This window comes from Lissotriton helveticus, chromosome 4_1 (assembly GCF_964261635.1).
Source record: "Lissotriton helveticus chromosome 4_1, aLisHel1.1, whole genome shotgun sequence".
In the NCBI taxonomy this organism is placed as follows: Eukaryota; Metazoa; Chordata; class Amphibia; order Caudata; family Salamandridae; genus Lissotriton; species Lissotriton helveticus.
The window spans coordinates 1,172,984,972-1,173,010,476 of NC_136063.1; positions in this window are offsets into that span (position 1 = coordinate 1,172,984,972).

Consider the following 25,505-nt stretch of genomic DNA (forward strand, 5'->3'; position numbering starts at 1 on the left):
TACTTCCAACTTCCCAGACTCAGAATTTTCGTTCCTTCTTCCAGAGCTTCCAATCTGCTTTTCAATACTCTCCTGATCTTGAATCACCTCTTTTTCTGCTTCTTTTTCTGCTTCTTTTCCTGCTTCTTGATCTAGCAGATCGTCATCATTTTCAGAGTCTTGTATCACAATCTCTTCAATTTCTTCATTCAATGCCCCATTCGCATTTGAATTTTCCAGATGTGGACTTCCCTGTCGATCTTCAGAATCTGGAATTCTTTCAGGTTCTTCTTCAGAATCTGAATCAGCTGTAGTGTCACCTTCGTCAGGATTTTCAGGAGCTGGCACACGTATGGTGTGACTAGCATGAATCCATCTCTTCAATCCCTTACACTTTACTGCATTTGTTGTGACAAGTATCACCTGTCTTGCCTTCTGCCATCTGGGTACTAGGCAATTTCTTCTTCGGTGTACTTTTGTTCTCACCCAGTCTTCTGGTAACAAATCATGAGCTTGTTCCTTCTCTTTTGTTATCACTTCAGTTCCCACCTGATGGAACACAGAAGTCACCACGTCAGATAGATTCTTGCAGTACTCCAATATGACGCTATCATTTATGCTCAATAGTTTACCAACTGGAACAAATGCTTGTTTCATAACTCTGCCCATGACAATTTCATGGGAGCTCAAACCTGTTTTTCTATCTGGAGTACTTCTCAAAGACATCAAAACAAGTGGAAGTGCATCAGTCCACTTCATTCCTGTAGCCAAACACATTTTTGCTATTCTATTTTTGATTGTGCCATTCACTTGTTCAACAACACCTGATGCTTCTGGTCTGTAAGCACAGTGTAGCTTTTGCTTTATGTCTAGTGCTTCACAAATCAATTTTAGCAATCTGTTTTCAAAATGTGTGCCACGATCAGTCTCGACCGTCACCGGAAATCCATACCTTGGTATGATTTCTCTCAAAAGCAATTTTGCCACAGTAACTGAATCATTGTGACGTGTTGGGAATGCTTCCACCCATCTTGAAAACAGACAGATTATCACTAAAACATATCTCAACTTGTTATGAGGTGGCATGTCAATGAAATCAAGCTGTAATCTGGTAAAAGGACCACCCTCCCGTCCTATGGTTCCCATGCTCACAACTGTTTTTCTGTTTGGATTGATCTGCTGGCAGATTGAGCATCTCTGACAAAAAGATTCTGCAATTAGTCTGAACTTCGGATTGTACCATGTCTGCCTAAATAATCTGATCATTGAATCTCTCCAATATGTCCTGGACCATGATACATTCGAGCCATGTCAGCAATCATGCTATCTGGCATTACTGGTCTGTCATCTTTGTAAACCCAAATCTCATCTTCCTCTCTCTGTCTTCAACCTGCTTTTAACCATGTGTCTTTTTCCTCATCACTTGCCTCATCTTGTAAATCTTTTACTCCTTGCCATGTCTCAACTACAGATGTTAGCATAAGTGAGTTCAAAACATGTTCATTGTCTTTTTCCCGATTAATGGACATATTATTCTTTGCACAAAATTTTGCAATTTCATCAGCATATGCATTTCTTTTTGTCATATAGTTATCACCTTTTTTGTGTGCTGTGCATTTTACAACAGCAATTTTCTCTGGTAGCTGAATACCATCAATCAGCCTCTTGATCAATTTTGCATTCCTGATAGGTGTTCCCGCAGAAGTTAAATAACCTCTTTGAGACCAAAGCTGGGCATATTCATGGACTACGCCATACCCATATTGACTATCAGTCACTATGGTAACCTTTAATTCTTTTCCTTTTTCACAAGCACGAATCAAAGCAATACATTCTGCTACTTGAGCTGAACGAATTCCTTTGAGACAGGAGGCTTCAATTATATCTGCAACTGTGCAGACAGAATATGCTGCACTCAGAACACCTTCATCTGTTCTTAAGCATGAACCATCAACAAATAGAACATAATCTGATTCAGCCAATGGGACATCTTTTATGTCCTGTCTGGGTTTAGTGCAATATTCTAATACATCCAAGCATTCATGATCAATATCATTTTCATTTATGATTTCTGTTACAGTTCCCTCAGGTAATAATGTGGAAGGATTTAAATTCACACATCTTGCAATTGATACATTATCTGATGCAAGGATAACTTTTTCATATTTAGTTAACCTGTTACTTGTCAAATGTTGTGTTTTGCTTCTAGTAAGGAGAATTTCAACTGAATGAGGTACATATACTTTTACAGGGAATCCCATTATTATCCCTTCACTTTGTTCTAAGCTCACACTTGTTGCAGCCGCTGCTTTTAAGCAGCCTGGTAATGCTTTTGCAACACGATCAAGAACAGCTGAGAAATATGCTATTGGCTTTCTCAGTCTTCCATGTCTTTGAATCAAAAGTGATAAAGCACATCCTTCTCTTTCACTGCAATACAGCTCAAAATCCTTTTCATAATCTGGCATTCCCAATGCTGGAGCTTCACACAAACTTTTCTTTAACTGCTCAAAAGCTTCTAACTCAGTATCTGTTAGGGTAATCGAGTCTTTTATGTCTGCTTTTGTCAATCTCTGCAGTGGTTTTCCAATTACTGAAAATCCACGAATCCATTGGCGACAATAACCTACCATTCCTAGAAACATTCTGACCTGTCTCTGTGTTTTTGGAGGTTGCATTGCCTGAATTATTTTTATTCTCTCAGTTGTCACTTGCCTGATTCCTTTTGCAATTCTGTGACCAAGGTATTTCACTTCTTGTTTGCAAAACTGTAATTTTGCAGGAGACACTTTATGTTCCTCATCTGCCAAATGATTTAAAAGAATAATGGTATCTGTCACACAGTTATCTCGTGTTTTGCAGCCACAAGGAGATCATCAATATACTGCACTAATGTTGATTTTCCAGGTAAATCTAGATTTTCCAAGGATTTCTTTAGCAACTGATTAAAAATAGATGGACTTTCTGTGTACCCTTGAGGGATACGGCACCATGCTAGGATACGGTCTTGGAACCTGAACGCAAAAATTTGTTGGCTTTCTGGATGCAATGGAACAGTAAAGAATGCATTACAGAGATCTATAACTGTATACCATTCTGCATCATGCGGAATCTGATAAAGAATTACCGCTGGGTTTGGCACAACAGGGCAACATGGAACAACTATTTTGTTAACCGTTCTCAGGTCTTGAACAATCCTGAAAGTTCCATTTGGCTTTTTGATTCCCATAATCGGTGAATTACATGGACTGCTTTCAATTTCTTTTAGAACACCTTGTTTTATGAATTTGTCAATTACAGGAATGACACCTTCAATAACTTCTGCTTTCATTTTATACTGAGGAATATTTGGATAATCTACTCCTTGTTTTACTGATATTTTTACTGGGTCTACATTTTTCATCAAACCCATTTCATTTCCAGTGAAATCCCAAATTTTAGCATTGACTGTCTGTTTAAATTCTTCAGGTAGATTATTTTTTATCAAATACAGGAAATAATTTACTTTCTTCTGCTTCAACCATTAACATTGTTAACTTATAAAGCCCATCTTCTTCTTGTGTTTGGAGCTCAATACCATCCGGTGAGCAATATATTTTACAGTTCATCTTACAAAAAATGTCCCTTCCTAACAAGTTTACAGGACTGCTGTCACAAACTACAAATCTATGCATGTCCTTAAATTTACCAATTTCAACTTCAACTGGTTCTGTTAAATCTGTTTTAATTTGTTGATTAGCTACACCAACTACTTGGATCTTGTCACCAGAGAGAGGCAGGTTTTCTATTTCCACTGATCTAACAGTAGAACGGGTAGCACCAGTGTCCACTAGAAGAGTGATTTCTACATCATTCACTTTACCATTTACAAATGGACCAGCCTGATCTACCTCAAGAGTGGCTCCAAGTACACACTCTTCCTCCTCTCTCAGGCACCGTCATAAGTAATCCTCAGAATCACTCCCTCCATTTTCTTTTAACCAATACTGTTGAGAAACATTTGACACATTCACTCTTGGCGATCTGTTTACCTGTTCACCTCCGCAGAATCCTGTTTCTGTATTGTATCTCTGCACATTTACACAGTTTGGAAGTGGCGGTTGTGGTATCTGACTTTGCTGATTCACTACCTGTCGCTGTAGCAGTTGCTGCAGATTTATCTCATTCTGCATCTGTGGATTTAATGATGGATTTTTAAAATTTCTGGGCGGATTCTTACATTCGTGTCCAATTTCACCGCAATTAAAACATGGGAGTTTTTGCTTTAATTCTTCAATATTTCCCATCAATCTTGGCTTATTAAAATTACCTTTAAATTTCCCTTGATTCTGATTAACATTTTTGTTTTCTAGAGTTGCTATTTGCTGTTCAGCCACTTTCACCTGTGCCCACATAGCTTTTTCTTTTAGCTTCTTTTGTTTAGCATCTAATTCATGACTACAGTGTTTTGCTTTTCTCAAAATGTTGTCTACTGAGAGCGGTTGCCAGCCAACTATTCCAGATCTTATAATTTCACCAATTTCAGGTCTTAAACCATAAACAAATCTGTATATGAAATGGCTCATATCCTTTTCACTCAATTTTTCATAACCACTGAATTGTTTAAGTACCAGCAGTAATCTTTCATAAAATGAATGTACTGATTCTTTTGGTTCTTGATTTGTTCTATCTATTTTAACCCAATCTACCTCTTTTGGGGGAATCTTATTTTTTAACCACACAATTACATTTTCGTACAGATTCATAACATCTGATGAAGGAGCACCTGTTACCTTATCTCGAGCAGGTTCTTCTTTAGTCCAATCTAAAGAAATGTTACATTCTGTCCACAGATCGATGGGACGACTATGTCAAAGAATCCATCAAGATCAATCCACAGAACTTTTGAAACTTTCACAAATCTGTCTACTTGTCGACACCATTCCACAGGTTTTTCTCTCAACCGAAGAAAATCATTTGTAAACAGCAAAATATCCTGTCTTGTCCAAGGAACATGCACATACCCTCCTCCTGGTATTTCTCTCATTGGAAACTCATTTGCTACTTCTCCTCTTTCTCTTTTGTCTTCCTCTCTTTTCTTTGTCCATTTTACTCTCCACTTACTTAATTCATCCAATCTTTTAAGAAACACAATAAAAAATTTTATATGAATAATTCTTCCTGTGGTATTCATGTTTTCAATATCTTTTTCAGGGAAATCCACTCTATAATGTTTCTGCAACTTTTTCTGTTTACTTAAATCTACTTCTAATTCAGCAGCCATTTCCTCTAATTGATCATATTTAGTTTTCGTTTTCCATTGTATGCTTTTACAAATAAATAATAATTCATCATCCTGATATAGCTTCAAACTGTCAGTCCCAATTGTACCAATAATCAATTCCTCCAAATCCGCCTTCAATTTAGCAACATCAAGTAATTTAAATTCTGAGCTTTATGGGGTGTTCATTAAATCGATTTTATTTATGCTCTTTTCCGGAGATCCAGAATCAGATTCTGCACCAGATGGAGTTTTATTTGACAAACTTTGATTAAAAGTTAAGTCAGGCATCATTGTTTTCTCTCAGTGAATTTCAGATAAATCTGAATAAATTTTTCAGCCACTTTCTGTATTTCTGCATTTAATGAAACAGTCAAGGCTGAATGTTTAACTTCTCTTTGATCAAATACTGGAAGAACAGGCCCAATCGTTACTAGTACTGTTACTGCTTCCATGCTTTTAGTTAACTGCTGTAATAATTCATCCTTTGATCGGAAATATTCTGAGGTATTTGGTAATTCCTCACATCTTTCTGTTCTCATTACATTTCTTGGGGTTTCATTTCTCTGAACTGGGGTTTCAGCTTAATTTCTATTTTCCTCTGATATACTAGAATTAGATCTTGTTTCTATTCTTTCAGGAGTTTTTCCACTATTCTGATTTAATCTGGGTGATGCCTCATCAATAATTTCTCTTGGAGGAGCACTCGGGGAAGTTCCTGGCGGAACTCTTGGAGAAGACCATGAACAAACTGGTTGATAAGGTGGCGGTTTCGGTTTTGTAATATAAATCTCTTCTAAAACTGCATCTTCTAAATCACTTTCTCCACCATTATTATTTTTCTTTTGAGCTCCCTTTTGATCAGTTGCCTCACCAAATATTGCTGGATACAGACCATCACACATGTCTGCATGTCTCCATCGACGCATTCTATCCTCATGAGTTTCCCTATTAATGTCTAATCTGGTACCTCTTGTTACACCTCTACTTTCTCGTTCTAATTTAAACATTTCATCCTCCCATTCAGCTAAAGCCTCAAATTGAGTTGGTCTAGGTCTTGGTACAAGAGCCATCATGTTTTCTCTTAAGTTTTTCAAAACCTTAATGTTAAATGATCCATCTTCCGGCCATGCTAATACACCATCATTTGTGGTATATTCCATCCAATTCTCAATCCAAAGACAAGTATGATAACCATATTCACCTAACATATAAGCTGCAGGTGTTTTGTACTTATGAATTAATCTTCCACCTCGCGTTTCAATTTTCTTGTCAGGTTTCAATTTATTTGTCAATTTCTGAAACCAAGAAAGCTTCTTGTCCTCTTTAATGTAATAATAATCCATGTTTTAAACAATGACGCTTACTTCGGAATAGATTGTAACTATTTCCTTATTGTTCCGCAAAACCAACCAATCCGTGCGCGAAACTCACTAACAAGCCAATCAGGTTGAGCTTCGTCACTGTTTTGCTCAACCAAAAGAATTACTGCTTTCCTGAATAAGCCAATCAGCTGCAAGCCTGCCTAGTCACATGAGCCAATCAGTGCACGGTTACTGTGACGTATGTTAGCCAATCACAGCGCGACACTAGTGACGTATACTGCTGCTGCAGCTTCTCTGTCCTCGCTCCGCTGTGACACTGACACCTCCTTTACAAAATATTTTCACAGCGCCATATTTTACGAATCTTTTCAATGGAATTCAGTTAGTAACTCCACAAAAACAAACCATTTGTCTGCTTCGCTAAATAAAGTGATAGCTTGCCCAGTCATTCAGGTATTCTTTTGTGTGAAATAGACGACGCTATTCTCACAGAATATTTAAATTCATTGATAAAGTAAGGCTACTCTACCCTTCTAACCAATAATAACGAACTTGTTACACTCGATCGTATATTACAAAATCATTTATGCACATTCAAACGGAAAAATCCCTAACCATACATACATGAATCTTGGTAGGACTTTAACCCACCATAGAAATCCTCACTCGCCAGTAAGATAGACGACGCTTCCTTACCCTTCACTCAAGCTTGGATAAAGTCTACTACCCTTTTCACAGTGAGTTTTAAAACAGGACACCAGTCCCTATACTCGAAAGCTACAAATTCATAGACATTCCTCACTATACATTCTACCTTACACACCTAAAATCCCTACACTTGTGCTGTACGTCCACAATACTAGTGATATATGACAATACCACTATTTTGAAACAGAACAAATACACTGTGCAACTTCACCTGTTACACTACTCTTGCCGGCAAACCAGGAATTTTCACACTGCTGGAAAAAACCTTTCGACTACATATAACAACTGAACATACTTAACATATGCTAAACATCGATCCTATGTAGTTACCATGTAGCATGTCAGTTACCATAGTAACCGTAACTCTGCTACCAAGAAATTGATCCAGCGCCCCTAATGAAAAACTGTCTCACCAACGCTACCCAACACCACAATACTTACCATTAATCATAAATCACTTACAAAGGCCCATAAACCAATGAGACAATTTTTGGGCGACTGAATCATGTGACCTAATTAACCAGAACTATTCACAAACTATTTACACATTTATATACAACTGCAGTTTATCTTTTCTCACCATGGTTTTAAACATTTATCATTTTAATTAAGTCACTTAGGCAAATGGATCAACTGATGGTAACTAGACCATGAATAAACAAGACCAGCTTGTCGTTTCAAAATCTAATTTTATTTTAACTTTATTATTCAAGAAAGAGCGTTTTATTAAGAATCTTTATTTTATTAGCAATAAGAAAGCAGCATTTTAAGGAAATGATTTATTAGACTGACATCTTCAAAGCAAATCAGTAACCATAAATTAAAGTAAAATTACAGTTTCCATTCCCTCAAACTATTTCCCTGACTATTCTTGCTCCACCTAGAAAGGAAAAAATCAAATTAAGACTGCTGTCCTTACATGAGTCAAAAGTCCGACAGCATGTCACGTCAATCAGGAATCAGAAAGCGAGCAGGGCACCCTCCTGCCCATGAGGTCAGGTTTTATACCTTTCTGTCTAGCTAAACTTTCTACAAATTATATATTTTCTCACAAATCCACGCCGCTCATTGGCTGCGCCATGTCAGTCCACGATTAAGGCGTTAGGTCATCTCCGTTTCTAAACCAAGTACAGGCTTTTCTTTAGCCCTTTTGTCCTCAGCTTTCGTGTCATTTGGCTTCCTTAAAAGAGAAACATTTCTCTCGAGTTACAGTTCACAACTTCCTTGCCTTGGAAATCTTGCTGGTTTCCTGTCCTTGAGCCTTTTTTTCGAAGAGCACGTTTAGCACAACTTATTAAACTGCATTTTCTGACAAAAATGTCAACGTGGCAAAAGTTTCCACTTCTGAATATGTGCAAGGCTCCTCTCTGGACAAGATTCGTAACGCCATTTCTTAGCATGCCTTAGGCCTCACTCAGAAACTATTATTCAAACAAACACAAGACATCAATTAATTAGAGAATTGAGACCCATTCTGTTACCCACCCCCTTTGCTAATTAATAACCCGTTAATTTATGTTACCTAGTTGAGCACACAAAGCAGCATTCATATCTACCTTCTTCTTTTAGACCGCAAGGATTCTCCACGAGCTTTTGTCACAGAAAAGACATAACATAAACACACAAAATAAGCACATGCCATTAGTTAAAATGGCCGCATTTAATACTGACAAAGACAATAGACAAGGTTAGTTTATTAGTTTTCTTCGCATTTGCAACATAGAGCACATAGGTTAATCCCACGTGTTTCTGAATGAATGCATTTTAAAACTAAGTTGATTAATATTTTCAACACATGCTTGTTAATACTGTTACACTTATTATGGAAGTTTAACTTTGCGAGTTCAAACAAAAAGTGTTCATCACCTCGCTCCATCAATATCCTTCCACAAATGTCTGTCAGGATTTTTTTTTTCTACAAGCACTCCTAGAGACTGCGTGCATTTCCCACATTTTCTGTTTTCACACTTCTCGCAGCGCATATGTCAATGTTAGAAAACATAAACCTTGCATTTCCTATTCCTTTGAGTGTACACTGTTTAGGAATACTCTGCTGGTAGCCTGTTTTCCTTGAATATTAAATTTTATTATTACCCTTTTGCACTTCTCATTTTAACTGCCTCGATTTTTTAACTGCACTCCTGTACAATCACCTCTTTTTATACTGCCTGACACTTCCAGCCACAGTACCATCCACTTTACATTTTATAATTATTCACACTGCCTCTTCACTCTACTTTTTGACAACCTTATTTTTCTAAATAAACACCAAAAGCTTATACAGTTTTTACTTTCCCACAGAGCAACCTTTAGGAAATGTTCCTTTATTGCCATGCCTATCGTGTATGTTTATACACAGTCGTCTGTGTTTCTTTATTTAGCTTTATAAAAGTAGCATTATAATAGTTTATTTGGGGGCAGGAGTACAGACATAGTTAAAGGGTGTTATAGTGCATTGCATAACAATGTGAGATATGGCAAAATATTTTTATAGGCTCGCTGGCTGGTCTAAGCACATGTGTGCTACATGCCCGAAGTGCTTTTATTTGTAGATCAAAATGCTTTATTGAGGAAATTCCATTGTGAAACCAAGAACAATATTAGAATGTACTTGAAGATGAGACCAATCACAGAAACAACTTGGCTGATCTTCAAAGAACATATCAAATTGAGCAAGAAATGTAACTGCTTAGCCTATGCACAATATAATGTATCTGTAACAGCTAACAATAAAAACAAATGTGCTGTATAGAACTATTAGCATTTTGGTTTTTTGAATGGTCTTGTGAGGAAAAAAATAAAAGGGGGAGAACTAGGAACAATGTATGAGTACCCACAGAGAAATAGATGAGGAAAGGGGATAGCAGAAAAAGTGGGGATGATAAAAAAAAACAAAAGGTGTACAGTGGGTAATATAAAGAGATTGAAGAATTTATATGAAGTGAAGAGTAAGGTATTCATGGAGGTTTGGAAATTTCAACAGTCCAATGTCAACAGTATCTGGTTTTGATCAATAGGAAGTCAAAGTTAGCCATAGCAAATCTCTCTTAGGTCAGATGTATGACCATAGCACTTTGTGACTCTCAAATTGTGAGAAATTGCTGTTAGAAAGGCGACCCCGGGGGAGGCAGAAGATGTCTGACTGACCACCCCTAGGTCCACCTCTCCGTCAAGAAGTAGCCGAGCGTTACTGAGAGGCCTCCTGGGTGAGGACCCTCTCCTAGAATCGTACAGCCGAGTAACCACAACACTACAAATGGACACCACACCAGAGGTCGAGTTCGTAAGCTTTATCAGAAAATAGATCGAGGGGTCTTAAAAGTCTCAAAAAAGGGGGTCAGGGTAGCGGGACAGTCTCGGTTGGGGTGTAGGACGGGATACCCTGCGCACAGCTCTCAATCCTCGAGCCAGGGGTTCCGAGAGGTCGAGCCGCGGCAGCGCCAGCAGGCTCTCTAGATGGTTCGGCAAAGGTGGGCCGCGGCAGCGCCAGCAGGCTCTCAAGATGGTTCGGCAAAGGTGGGCCGCGGCAGCGCCAGCAGGCTCTCAAGATGGTTCAGAAAAGGTGGGCCGCGGCAGCGCCAGCAGGCTCTCAAGATGGTTCGGCAAAGGTGGGCCGCGGCAGCGCCAGCAGGCTCTCAAGATGGTTCGGCAAGGGTGGGCCGCGGCAGCGCCAGCAGGCTCTCAAGATGGTTCGGCAAAGGTGGGCCGCGGCAGCGCCAGCAGGCTCTCAGGGTATCCTCGGGTTACAGGGCCAATGAGTTCTTCTGGTGTCGGCCGTGACAGCGTCAGTAGGGCTTTCCAGTCCAGGATACAACTGCCGTCCTACTCCGGGGCTGGCCCAGATATAGGACTGGAGTCCTTTGATGTCCGGACCCTCGCACTTGGGGGCCAGAGGGGCCGGGAAGATGGTGTCCAGACACCCAGCAGGGGGGTGGAGCCAGCACCCAGGGATGCCGGGGGCGATCGATACCAGGCGTCCGGGGACGGTTGGAGGCCCATCGAAACTCCCCTTCCTTTGGGATCTGTCGAGTGGCCACTCGACCACCTGGGTAGATCTTGGCGCCTCAAGGTCGGGGCTTCGCTGGGGCCTGGGCCGGGGCCGAGGCCACGTGTTCGTGATGTGGTGGTCCCAAGATGGAGTCGGGCGAGTGTGGAGGCCCGTGGTGGTAACCGGACCGGTAGTGTTGGGGCGTGTGGGATCGGGCGGAAGGGGCCGCCCGGGGCTCTGTGGAGGGCCGATGTCGTCCGGGGCCCACCACGCGGGAGGGGTAGGACCACGCCACGAGGCCGGGTCCAACACGCGTCCCCCCCAGCTGAAGGCAGGGGAGAGTCACCCATCTTCTTGGGGATTCTCCTCGCCGAGGCGGAAGAATCGGGACAGGCCGTCAGCATTGGCGTGGTCGTTGCCGGGGCGATGCTCCACAGTGAAGTCCATCCCTTGGAGGGAGATTGACCATCGCAACAGTTTCGGGTTTTCTCCCCGCATCTGCATCAACCACCGTAGAGGCCGGTGGTCGGTCTGGACCCGGAAGTGGGTGCCGAAGAGGTAGGGCCGGAGCTTCTTTAGGGCCCACACGACGGCGAAGGCTTCTCTCTCAATAGTGCTCCATCGCTGTTCTCTGGCCAGCAGCCGCCGGCTGATGAAGGCAACGGGGAGGTCGGCCCCTTCAGGGTTCACTTGGGAGAGGACCGCCCCAAGGCCGTGCTCCGAGGCGTCGGTTTGGACCACAAACTCCCGGCTGTAGTCCGGGGCTTGGAGCACAGGGGCGGTGCACATAGCGGTCTTTAGGGTGTCGAAGGCTACCTGGCACTCGGGGGTCCAGTGCACCCTTTGTGGTAGTCTCTTTGAGGTCAGTTCTGTGAGGGGCCCCACAATGCTCCCATAGTTTTTGATGAAGCGCCGATAGTATCCAGTGAGCCCCAGGAAGGGCCGGACGGCGGTCTGGGTGACCGGGGGCTCCCAGGCCTGGATAGCGTCAATCTTTGGCTGGAGGGGAGCCACCTGGCCGCTCCCTACTTGGTGTCCCAGATACGTCACGGACCCTTGTCCTATCTGGCACTTGCTGGCCTTTATGGTCAGTCCGGCCTGACGGAGGGCCGTCAGGACCTCCCGGAGGTGGGTCAGGTGCGCATCCCAGTGGAGGCTGTACACCGCAATGTTGCCTAGGTAGGCGGCGCTGAACTCTTCTAGCCCGGCCAGCACTCTATTCACGAGTCTCTGGAAGGTGGCCGGGGCGTTTTTCATGCCGAAGGGCATCACCTTGAAATGGTAGTGGCCATCAGGGGTCGAGAAGGCTGATCGCTCTTGCGCTCCAGGTGTGAGGCCGATCTGCCAATACCCGGCCGTGAGATCGAAGGTGCTGAGATACTTCGCAGCCCCCAGGCGATCGATCAGTTCATTCGCCCGGGGGATGGGATGGGCGTCGGTCCTGGTGACGGCATTCAGCCCCCGGTAGTCAACAGAGAACCGGAGCTCCGGGGGCATGCCGGGTGCGGCGGCTTTAGGGACCAGGACAACTGGGCTGGCCCACGGACTGTCGGAGGGTTCGACTACCCCCAGTGCTAGCATCTTGGCCACCTCGGACTGGATGCAGGCCCGCACTCGGTCGGGCACTCGGAAAGCTCGGTGTCTTACAGGCGGGCTGTCTCCGGTGTCTACATCGTGGACACACCACCGGGTGACTCCAGGAGTGAGGGAAAACAGATCTGCAAACTGCCCCAGCAGCTGCTGGCAGTCATGGTGCTGTTCGGGGGTCAGGGTGGAGGAGAGCATGACCCCTTCGATGGAGCCGTCCTTCTCAGTGGTGCTCATGAGGTCTGGCAAAGGTTCGGAGTCGTCTTCAGCTCCGTCATCGGTCGCTAACAGCAGACTTAGTTCAGTGCGGGCAAAGTGCGGCTTGAGCCGGTTAGCGTGTAGAACCCGGAGGGGGTTCCTGGGGGACTCCATGTCCACCAAGTAAGTGACGGGGCTCTTGCGCTCCACCACCTTGAAGGGCCCCGTCCATTGGTCCTTGAGGGCGCAAGGTTCAACCGGGGACATGACCCAGACCTGCTGGCCCGGCTCGAATTCGATGGCCGAGGCGTTCCGGTCATACCAGCGTTTCATCTCCTCCTGACTAGCCTCCAGGTTGGCTTCGGCCAGTTCCCGGAACTTCCGAGTTTGGTTGCGGAGGGTCAGGAGGTACTGGTAGACATCTGGTGGAGCACCTTGGACAGCCGTCTCCCAGCCTTCTTTGACCAGGCTGAGGGGGCCTCGGACCGGGTGCCCATACAATAATTCGAAGGGGCTGAACCCCAGGGGCTTCTGGGGTACTTCGCGATACGGAAACAGGAGGCAAGGCAGCAGAACATTCCATTTGCGCCGTAGTGGCTCCTCTAGGCCCTTGATCATTCCCTTCAGTGTTCGGTTAAACCGCTCCACAAGTCCATTCCCTTGGGGGTGATACGGGGTGGTGAACTTATATGTGACCCCGCACTGTTGCCACAGGGATCGCATATACTTGGAGATAAAGTTTGTGCCCCGATCACTCACGACTTCTCGGGGGAAGCCGACTCTGGAGAAGATCCCCATTAGGGCCCGACCTACTACTGGGGCCGTGATGGTTCGGAGGGGGATGGCTTCCGGATAGCGGGTGGCATGGTCCACCAGAACGAGGATGAAGCGGTGCCCTTGAGAGGTGCGGGGGTCCAGGGGCCCCACGATGTCTATCCCCACTCGCTCGAAGGGGGTGGTGACCACGGGAAAAGGCTGGAGCGGGGCTTTGACTTTCCCCCCGCTCTTCCCGCTGGCTTGACAGGTCGGGCAGGTTCTGCAGTGATTATGCACATCGTTGCGCATTTTCGGCCAGTAGAAATGAGTCACCAGGCGGCTGTAAGTTTTGTCCTGCCCAAGGTGCCCAGCGAGGGGCACATCATGTGCTAAGTTCAAGAGGAAGTCTCTAAATCGGAGGGGAACGACCAGCACCCGGCTGGCCCCTAGTTCGGCAATCTTCTGCTCACTGTAGAGAAGGTCGTTGTCCCAATAGACCCAGTGGGACCCCGCCGGGTCTCCAGCGGCTTGAGTGGCGGCTTGTCGTCGAATTCCCTCGAGGGAGGGACAGGTGCTCTGTTCTTGTCGGAATTGTTCGCGGGTGGGGCCACCTTCTTGGCGCCACTGAGCTAGTTCTGGAAGGTGGCCGAGCTCGGTGATTTCTTCATGGCTGGGCCCCTGGGGGCCGGGTTCAGGGTCGGCGTCCTCGGGGACGGCGGGCGGTGGAGGTGCGGGCCACTCCGGCTCCTCGATAGGGTCTTCCTCCGTTGGAGGCCTGGGCGGACATGGAGCGGGTGGTCGCACAGACCCACTCGGGAAGGCCTAGCATCCCCAGATGCTCTCTCTGCTCTACGCCGGCCCAGAGGGAACTTTCCAGGTCGTTCCCGAGGAGGCAGTCCACGGGGGAATCGTCTCGGACAGTCACTTTCAGCATGCCCGACACCCCTCCCCACTCGAAGGGGATGCGGGCCATCTGGCACAAACTCTCAGAGTTGTCCGCCGACCGTACTGGGCACAAGACGTTGGAAAGAATTTGTTCGGAGGTCACCAAGTGGTAGCGGACCGCCGTCACGCTGGCTCCAGTGTCCCGGAGGGCTTCGGCCCGGCGTCCATTGATGGTGACCCATTGGCGGTATTTCTGGGTGTTATCTGGGATCGGGTCTTGGGGGATCATGTCTCGATCACCCAGGCATGCTAGGATCATGGCGGCGGGCTCCCACTCGGCCTGCTCGGTGTCGTCGCCTTCTTCTTCGCCTCCCTCTGCACTCAGGGCGACGGCCGCGATCTGGCGGCTCGGGGGATCGGTGGTGCCGGGTCGCTGGTTCATCGGGCAGAGAGGGTCGTTCGCATAATGGCCCCGCCGCTGGCATCTGTGGCACGTAACATTCGGGTGGGGCCCGGGTCTTGCTTGGGGGCCCCCCCTCCAACCCAGGGATGGCGACGGGGAGGTAGGGGATGACCCCGTGGGGGTGTCTCGGCCCCTGCTCTGACCTCCTCTGCCGCCTCGTGGTCGGTGGTTCCCCGGGGATCCCCGGCCGTAGTCTCCCATCGGACTCCGGGGAACTCGGGTGCCCACCCATCTATCCGCCTCAACAGCGAGTTTTCGTGGCTCTGTCAATTTGCTGTCGAGGAGGTGCTGCCGGAGTTCGATGAAGCAGTTATTGGAAAGATGTTCCCATAGGATGAGGTCGACCAACTGCTGGTAGGTGGTGACCTGGCAGCCTCTGATCCACCCTTCGAAGGCTCTGCTGTAAAAGTTCACATACTCCACCCAAGTGGTACCGGGGATTTTTTTACAGTCTCGGAATCGCTGCCGGTACATTTCGGGGGTGAGTCCGTAGCGAGTGAGGAGGGCGGTCTTCATGTGTTCGTACGAGGTCATCTCGGCGTCGGGGAGCTCTAGCAGGGCGTCTCTCCCCTCGTTGATGAACTTCCCCCATAAGCCGGCGCCCCAGTCTTTGAGGGGTACTCGATGGGCGGTCATGGCGACCTCGTAGGCTTTGAACCACTGTTGGATGTTGTCGTTCTTATAGTATTCTTTAACGACCTCCTTGGGTATGTGCACCTTCGTGTCCACCGGCGGGGGTGAGGTCTTGCCCCCGGCGGTGCCGGTTTCCTTTGTCTTGGCCTTGATTTCCAGTTCTTTGAGGCCGCGCTCATGCTCGAGCACAAGTTTCTTTTCTTCGAGGTCTCGTTGTCTCCGCCTTTCCTCTAGGTCTCCTTCCAGCCGTAGTTGCTCGAGGGCTAATTTCCTTTCTGCCAGCTGTATCTCTCCTTCTTGTCGGAGTCTGGCGAGCTCCAACTCGTGGAGCCGGTTTCTCTCTCGTTCTCGGGCGTCTCCGTGGGGGAGGCCCGTGTCTAGGTTTGCGGGTCTTTCCCCCGCTGGGTTCACGTCGGTCTCCGGGCGTCCGTTCGGCCCCGGGTTGTCTTCATTCTGGGGTGGCGCGTTATCGGCGTCCGCCCAGGCTTGCAGGGCTGATTTAAAGTCCTCTTTGGTGTTGAGGCCCGTGGTAGCGATGCCTAGGTCCTTGCAGAATTGTTTTAATTCCTTGTGGCTGTAATCTTCCATCTTTTCTTTCTGGAATTCCGCAGTCGGTCTGGTTTCCTGAGTAGTCATGGTCGCGGTGTGTTTTTCTCGGTAGTGAGTGGATTACTCTCTGTATGATCTGCGTCGGCTCGGATCCCGTCGCCTGCCACCAATGTTAGAAAGGCCAGAGGAGGCAGAAGATGTCTGACTGACCACCCCTAGGTCCACCTCTCCGTCAAGAAGTAGCCGAGCGTTACTGAGAGGCCTCCTGGGTGGGGACCCTCTCCTAGAATCGTATAGCCGAGTAACCACAACACTACAAATGGACACCACACCAGAGGTCGAGTTCGTAAGCTTTATCAGAAAATAAAGGCTGCTAGTTCTCAGCGATATGTACAAGTAGATCGAGGGGTCTTAAAAGTCTCTAAAAAGGGGGTCAGGGTAGCGGGACAGTCTCGGTTGGGGTGTAGGACGGGATACCCTGCGCACAACAGCTCTCAATCCTCGAGCCGGGGGTTCCGAGATGTCGAGCCGCGGCAGCGCCAGCAGGCTCTCTAGATGGTTCGGCAAAGGTGGGCCGCGGCAGCGCCAGCAGGCTCTCAAGATGATGTCCGGACCCTCGCGCTTGGGGGCCAGAGGGGCCGGGAAGATGGTGTCCAGACACCCAGCAGGGGGGTGGAGCCAGCACCCAGGGATGCCGGGGGCGATCAATACCAGGCGTCCGGGGACGGTTGGAGGCCCATCGAAACTCCCCTTCCTCCGGGATCTGTCGAGTGGCCACTCAACCACCTGGGTAGATCTTGGCGCCTCAAGGTCGGGGCTTCGCTGGGGCCTGGGCCGGGGCCGAGGCCACGTGTTCGTGACGTGGTGGTCCCAAGATGGAGTCGGGCGAGTGTGGAGGCCCGTGGTGGTAACCGGACCGGTAGTGTTGGGGCGTGCGGGATCGGGCGGAATGAGCCGCCCGGGGCTCTGTGGAGGGCCGATGTCGTCCGGGGCCCGCCACGTGGGAGGGGTGGGGCCACGCCACGAGGCCGGGTCCAACAATTGCAAGTCGCAAAATGTTATGTACAACACTGTCAGAGACACTGTTTGTGATTCCCAATGAAGTTGCACATTGCATGCCTCATGAATATTAATGAGACTGTTGCAATTTGCGACCCCATTGGGGATGACTAGCACTCCCATGGATGGTGGCCTACTGGGGTCAGCAGACCACCATGTCTGGGACTGCACTGTCAATAAGGCAGTTTTTTTAAAAAATGCAGCCCGTTTTTTTAAAGGAAAATGGGATGCATTTAAAAAATAAAAATGAAACTTTTCAGTTTCATTTTTTAACCACTTGGATGCTAAGGTACATCCACCTCTTCCCATTGACTTTCCATTGAAATCAATGGAAACTCCATGACGAGTTACCCTTGTCATTAGCACTGAAGGGGTTAAGGGCAGGCTCTGGTCCTCGGGACCACTGCCTGCTCTTAAAAGATATTTGCGTAAGTATTCCCAAAGGGGAAGGGGTCCCCTGGGGTCCCTTCCCCTTTGCGAGTGCCTTACCACCCTTCTGAGAAGGGTGGTAAACTGCGAGCGTTTTGCAACCGTAATTGTGGCTGCCAAACATTCATACATGGGTTCTGGACCCGCTATCAGGAAGGGACACCCTTGGCAAACACCTTTTTAATAGCGAGTCGCTAACACTATTTTGCAAGTCACTAATTGATTAGTGACTCGCAAAATATGGTTAGTACATCTGGCCCTTAATGGCTACCTGTAGTGTGGATGAATGTGCAGATCCAATCTGTGACATATCAAGTTCCACCATGCGAAAAAATAAATATTGTTACATTTTTTCGACTTGGAGGTAATGACCTGAAAAGCTACCACCAGAAGAAGATCAACAAACATGCCCTAAAGCTTATCTCAAGACTAAATATCTGAACACCCATTGAGGAAAATAGGGACAATACTATGAAGGAGTCAAAATAGATAACAATTGGGAAAGTTTATGCCATATTTATTTAAAAAAGGAAGAGACCTTTGGACAAGAAAAACACATGAAGAAGGTTCCAGTTAGAGGTGTGGCAAGTCTAGCTATTATCATTGGTCAAAATTATTATTTTAAATAATGAACAAGGAGTTAATAACAGCCTGTTACAAAAGAAAAATATGGTTTGGTGATGGTTCAAGGATGAGATGTATAATGCATTTCAAGCCATGGTTTCTTCCACAAGTACATAAAGAACGTGGACTGTAGATCCTGTTCCCAAGAATATTCAATTTTGGTTGGCCCTATCTGGATCAGAAGTGGAAATCTGTTGGGATAGAAAAGAGGTTTCGATTGCCGTGGATAAATCATGGGATAGTACAGAATAGCAGAAAGTTGGAGAAGGGAAAATGGAAAGATCTATGAGATTATGTTTGAGAATGGTTGAGAGGAGGGCGTATTTAGATCGATATGAGGAAGAAATACGAATACAAGTGCATAATTGCTCAAAGGGAATACAATGATTACTAGAGGTGAGTTGACAAATCTACGTAATACCAATGGCCAACTAGGGACAACACTTAGGAACTTTGTTGGTGATAGTGATGTTCGGGTTGTACCAAATAGGAGATAATAAAAGAAGTTGAGAGGGGGTGTAGACCTGAGCAATAAACATTTTAGCAATATGAGAGGAGTGATTTAATAAGAGAGAAGACATAGATCGAGGCTTTTGGCTGAATAGGAAAAATTGAAGGAATGTAAAAGCTGAAATTAAAGAAAGCTCAAGGGAATACCATAGTGGAGTAGAGGTAGAAGTTGATTTCCCTAAAGAGGACCATATATATTTAAAGTTGAAGGCCGAATGATAAAGTGTAAAGTGAGGAGGAAAATTGATGCCACCATTTGCTTTGAGTTTGGATAAAAAAAATATGAGCAGGTCGCATATTCCATAAGATCTTAGATAGTAAAGAGTCAATGGATCTGAAGAAGGACTGAGGTAATCGGAGAGGAAACATCAGCAGACACAAATATATATTAGGCAACAACATCATTTTAATTGTGTCCAATCTGCCCGACCATGATAGATATAAAGGGAACCATTGAGCAGAAGGAGTAGAAATGTTATGTTTTAGAGTTTCTATGTTTAGCCCTAATGGTATCTTTGATGGAAGGGGAGTACATAATACCTAAGCATTTGATCTTAGAGGGATTCTACAAAATACCTGAATCCTTGAGCATATCTTTGAGGTAAAATTTGTTGACAAGCATTACTTCAGATTTATATATATTAAGTCAATATCCAGAAACAGAAGAATATTGAGATAAGAGACGAAGAAACTCAGGGAGGGAGGTATGAGGATTGGAAATATAAAGTTAAATATTATCAGCGTAAGCAGTGAATTTAATATTTAAAAGTAATGAAGTGCAAACATTTAAAGTCTGAGATCTACATACAGTTTCCAGGAATGGTTTCAAAGAAAGAATGAAAAGTAAAGGTGATAAGGGGCATCCCTGTCTAGTGCCTCTTGTAAGGGGAAAATAGTAAGACTGAAGGCCATTGATAACAACTGAAGTGGAAGGGTGAGCATAGAGAATTTTGGCACATTACAGAAACCTGGGCCCAAAACCATGGCTTTTGAGGGCTTTAAACATGAATTCCCAGTTTATGCGGTCAAAAGCTTTCTGTCCAAGGTAACAGCTGCTAAAGGGGTATTGCCTCTAGTGACACCGTAAATAATATGTAAGAAAGTGCAAGAATTGTTTGAAATATTTTTGCCTTTGACAAACCCCGACTGCTCATAACCAACTAGGGATGTAATTAGCCCATTGGCACAGAGGTCAAAACTTTTTGAACAAATGCTGCACTCTGTATTAATGAGAAAAATTGGTCTGTATTTCTTTCACTCAATCAGATCCATGAATTTATTTGGAATTAGAGATATCATAGCCTCTGAAAAGGAGCCAATCATACTATCAGAAAGAAGAATATGTTAAATAAGTAATAGAACCTTGGGTACCAGAGGGTTAGAACAATGGAGTAGAATTCGACTGTGAAGCCATCAGGACCTGGTGCCTTGCCCTTTGGGAGTTTGTAAATGGCCGTACTGATCTTAGTACAGGAGATATATGACTCCAACAGAGAAAAGTCAATCTGTAGAGCTAGTCATTTTGGGATTGTGCGAAAAAAAGAATCTAGAAAATCATGAGTGGATCTTTAAATAGTTTAGTATCAGTGGCATCAAGTATAACTTCTATCCTTGACTTTTGTTTTTTTGTTTTTAAGTAATTCGCCAACAACTTACCAGCCTTATTAGAACCGCCATAGTAGTTAGCATTGATTTTTAAAAGAGCACTACTGGCATTGTTGATAGAAGTTTTATTAAATCTAAATTTGACCTAACTAAGTTGATCTAGAATTTCTTTATGAGAAGAGGTATTGTATTTTTGTTCTAGTTTCTTCATATGTTGTAGGAGGATTGAAGATTCCTTGTCAGAAGCCTTTTTTTAGAGACATAGTTAAATGATAAAGCCTTGTGCTGTAACCTTGAAAGAATCCCAAACATGGTGGAACCTAACATCAGGACTAATGTTATTATCAAAAAATTCAATGAGAAATTGATTCAATCGTATGACGAACTGCTGATACTGTAGTAAACAATTGTTGAAATGCTATCTATTAGTGCGAGTAGGGGAAAGGGTAGATTCCAAATCAATTATTACTGGGGCGTTATCAGTGAGGAGAATGGGGATACTTAAGCATGGATCAAATTTTGTGAGAGGGTTTTATCTAAATAATTATGATCTATTCTAGAAGAGAAGTGATGGGTGGGGGGAGAATAGTCTAAAAGATAATTGATTGTAAATGTGCCATTTGTCAAATAAATCTTTATCTGAGATTGTTCTTTGAAAGACCTTTGAAAATTATTAGGGAAGTAGTTAAATACAGATCTCCTATCTAGAAAGGGATCCAACAATTGGTTAGAGTCACTGCCCAGAAGGAGATTGGCATTCATAACATTAGTTTAGTGGAAAGAGAATCTAAAAATCGTGTTTCAACCCCATTGGGTCCGTAGAAACGTGTAGGGGCACCCATTAATCGTTTCTAAATGAAGCCATCTACCATCAACATCAGTTACCTGATCTAAATATTAACAGATATACTTTGTTAAATAAAATAATCCCACCATTTTAGTAACGAACAGTAGGAGAACAATAAACAGAACCTACTCAACTTTTCTTTAACAGATTAATGTATTTTTCAGAAAGATGAGATTCTTATAATAATGCAACACCACAAGAACGTTTAGAGAGGTGTGTGAGTACTCTTTGTACTTTAATGGGGCTACGAAGGTCTTTGACATTCCAAGAAACAATTTTAAAGGCATTCAAGAGAATATCAGTGAAAAGGAAGTAGAAACTCTGAAAACACGGAAGATACATAAACGAGCAACAGCATACATGCAAATTTGATGAAACAAAACAAAAAAAATGATGAATAAAAAAGAAAGGTAAACTGCAAGAAATGAAAGGACAAAATGATCAGGGAATGGGTCCAAAAGGAACCTGAAAGAAATAGAAAAGAGGAGCATGGTGAAGAGTCCTGAACCATAGAAAGAACATTTGAGAAAAAAGATACATTTAAAATGGAGCACAGAGAGGCTCCATCAAGGTCTGAATCAGCCAAAAAAAACAGTCTGATATAAATAAAGTTAAGAAAGAGAATGACCAGAGATAAGGAAAGAAAGGTTACCAGAAAATAAAAGAAATAGGAGCAACAACTGAATTGAACGATATGGGACAAACATGGACCATAAAAGGGGAATTTAGCCATTTAAAGAGGGAGGTGTGGAAAGAACATTCATTGATGGAGATGAAACAACAGCTTAACAGTGAACACAATCATGAACATCAGTAGCAGCAGACAGGAGACCTGGGGAAGAGGAAGAGAAGATGTTAGTGAAAATAAATAGGCATCAATGCAATAATATTAGTCCAGTGAAACGTATAAACCAGTAACAGAAAAAATAAGGTAGAAATGGAAGTTCATATGCCGCCAATGTCCAGAGCTTCTCTTTTGTGTAGGTGAATAAAATCTTTAAGTTGAGCTGGAGCTGGAGGTATCAAAAGAGGTAGTCTTATCCCTGCAGGTGACTTTGAGGATACAAGGATGGAGAAGGCCATATTGGGCATTCATTATGCACAACGAGGGGCGCAGGTCCAAAAACTCCTTGCGCCGAGCAGCTATGATTTGGGAAACATCCTGCAAGAAAAAGATCTTATTCACCGACCAAATTATCTGTTTTCTTTGTTTTCGAAGCGGAAAGAGCTTCTATTACATTTTTATACAGGAGGACAAGGATGAAAATTCCTCTAGGTTTGGAGGCAAAATGTGATCTGGAGATCTTGGGCCCAATACAATGGGCTCTCTGGATGGTAAGCAACGTCAGTGAGCCCAAATATTTTGGGTAAATTGGTACGTAGAGAGGCGATCATATCGCCCTCTTCGGCTTCCTCCAGTATACCATAAACAAAGAGAATATTGCTTCTGTTTCGATTTTCCAAATCTTTAATTTGTCTTTTAAGCGCGTAGATCACCTAGGCCATAGCATCAACTTTTGAAATTACGTCCTGAGTCTCTGCAATATTGTGCTCTATATCTGAAACCCTAGACTCAAGAGAAGACCATGGTCATCTACACGTTGGACGGTGGTGATGTTTTCCAATATTAGGGGTTTCAACATTTTGAGTTCTTCCATTAGGTCCTCCATGGTAATTAGGAGGGGAGATTTCGTAGGAGAAGCAGGGTCTTTTTTAAGTCTTTTATTGCTACAACCAGCACACTTTTTTTACTTTTTTCATGAAACAGAGGTGGTATTGGTATGGGAGCAATTCTTCCGAGGAGGACTGCCTCCCTCAGCCATATTGGAGAATTTGTGAGTGAGATGAAGAAAAGCGCAACCGTCAATATGGCGGGAAAAGGAAACATTCTGTGCAGAGAACTGGGAAGCTATAACAAAACTGCCTAGTGTAAATGAGCGATAGTAAAGGAGTTTGAACTGAGGCTGATCGGTAAGAGGTACCCAAAATAGTTAAAAAACAAGGTGACTGAAATGGAGATGCAGTGGGTAAAGATTCTCAAAAGTAGTAATTAATGTAGCTGAGAAGATATTTCCATTGTTTGTGAAGGCAGGAGGAGTCCTTGATAATGATGAAGAAAATGACCACACAGCGAGCGAGCAATGTGCTCACATTTTAGGCAGAATCAAAACGGCTGGAAAACTCTGGCACAGCTTGCCTGGAGTAAAAGGAGGGGAGCAGGAGACTCAAAGAAGGGAGCTCAAATCCCCGATTGGAACTCATAGCCAGGGTCCCCAGCCCCTGAAGTGCCTCGAGCAACCATTGAATGCTGCCACGTGTGTCTTCAGTTGGTAAAACAGGTGGAAATACGGACCGAGCATGAGGAGCACGATCAGCCAGTGACCATCTTGAAAGCACCCAAACCATGCTTATCCGCCCAAAGTGCATTAATGCAGAAATGAAACAAAAATAAACTGACCAGAATGCCTCAGGATAGTTGGAGTGTGAAACAACTCTCGGGCTCCCAGGCATAGAGTACAACTGCACATGGTATGCCCTGCCTGCAGGGCCGCTACAGACCTCAAATGTTATCTAGGGGCAGTTGGTAGAACTGCTTGTTCTAAAATGTATTTGACAGGTATGGGAAATACAAAATGGCTTAAAAGCTCACATGTAGGAATGGGCCTCTGTAAAGCTGCACCTTGAAAGTGGTATTGTTAGGTAAGGTAATGTTTGAAACATGTAAGTCCTTTTATTACTATTTGATAAAAAACACTACAAACATGCAAAAGGAATGTATAACTTCTCCAAAGCTACAGACCTGTATTAGTAACCCCTGTAGGAAAGTAGGATCTGCTTCTTATGGTTACCCCCACTTTTAGCTGGATGGCTCACTGTTTTTGACTAGTCTGGCTGGGATCCTGCTAACCAGGACCCCAGCCTATATGCTTTCTCCCTTAAATTGACATACATGTACTTTGGTACACTCCAGATTGTATACTGGGGTACCCTTATAAGTCCCTAGTGTATGGTACACCATGTACCCAGGGCATAGGTACCCTAGAAGCCTCCCATGGGCTGAAGCATGTATTATGCCACCCATGAGAGGCCATGCAAAATGGAACTCTTGGTCTGCTACTGCATCCTGTGTAAGATGGTGCTTGCGCCACTTACCTTAGATATAGGTTCACTATATCTAATGGGCACTGCACTTAAAACTTATGTCACCCTTATAGCAGGCCTTATCAATCCTGAATGCAGGGTGTTGGGTTTTAGGTGAGAGGGTGCCCCTGCATGAGCAGAGCCCCTCCGCAGCCTTCATAGACCATTCTCCCAGGTTGTCTGTGACTCAGCCGGACATATAGGTACAGGTACATTATAACCTCACTGTAAATGCTATCTCAAACATGGCTGCATAGAAACATATCATGTTTGGTATCAAACACCTTGGAATGAGTACCAGTACCTGGTGTGGGAGGTATGATTTCACCCTTCAGGAGCGAGCTTCGTGGGGGTCTCCACTCTATCCGGTACCAGCCTTCTTAACTTGGCCAGCACAAAATGGATGCTGCCAGCCAGATATACATTTCTGCCCTCCTGCTGCTGAGCCAAGCTCAAGCAGAGGAAGGCAGCACAATAGGCATCCTGTCACAGGGATGTGTGACCACCTACCAGACAGGGAGTAGTGTATTGGGGCTGGGTAGGTGCACTCTGAGAATGCCTGAAAGTCTGCACTGGGGGAACATTTGGTGTCCCTGTGCATAGTCCAGCTCAAACCAGATCTGGGAGCTATTGGCTCCTGCTCAGGCACGAAATTGGACAAAGGGCATGGGTGTAGCCACCCCTCTGTCCAGCCCCTACCCTAGGAGGGTCCCCTGAATCTGTCCAACCCTCTACCGTGGGTACAAAAGGGCTTACCTGTCTGTAAGACTTTAGATTTTATGTGGACAAGATTCTACAAAGAAGAAACCACTGACCTTCGACAGTCTGGACACTTGAACTTCGCTGAACCTCGACTGGGCTTGACTTCATTCCCCTTTCCATCCAAAGCTTAGTTTGTGCCATGACTCCATACAGGCTCTGTGCAGGACCTGTGGGGCACGCAACACAACAGAATAATC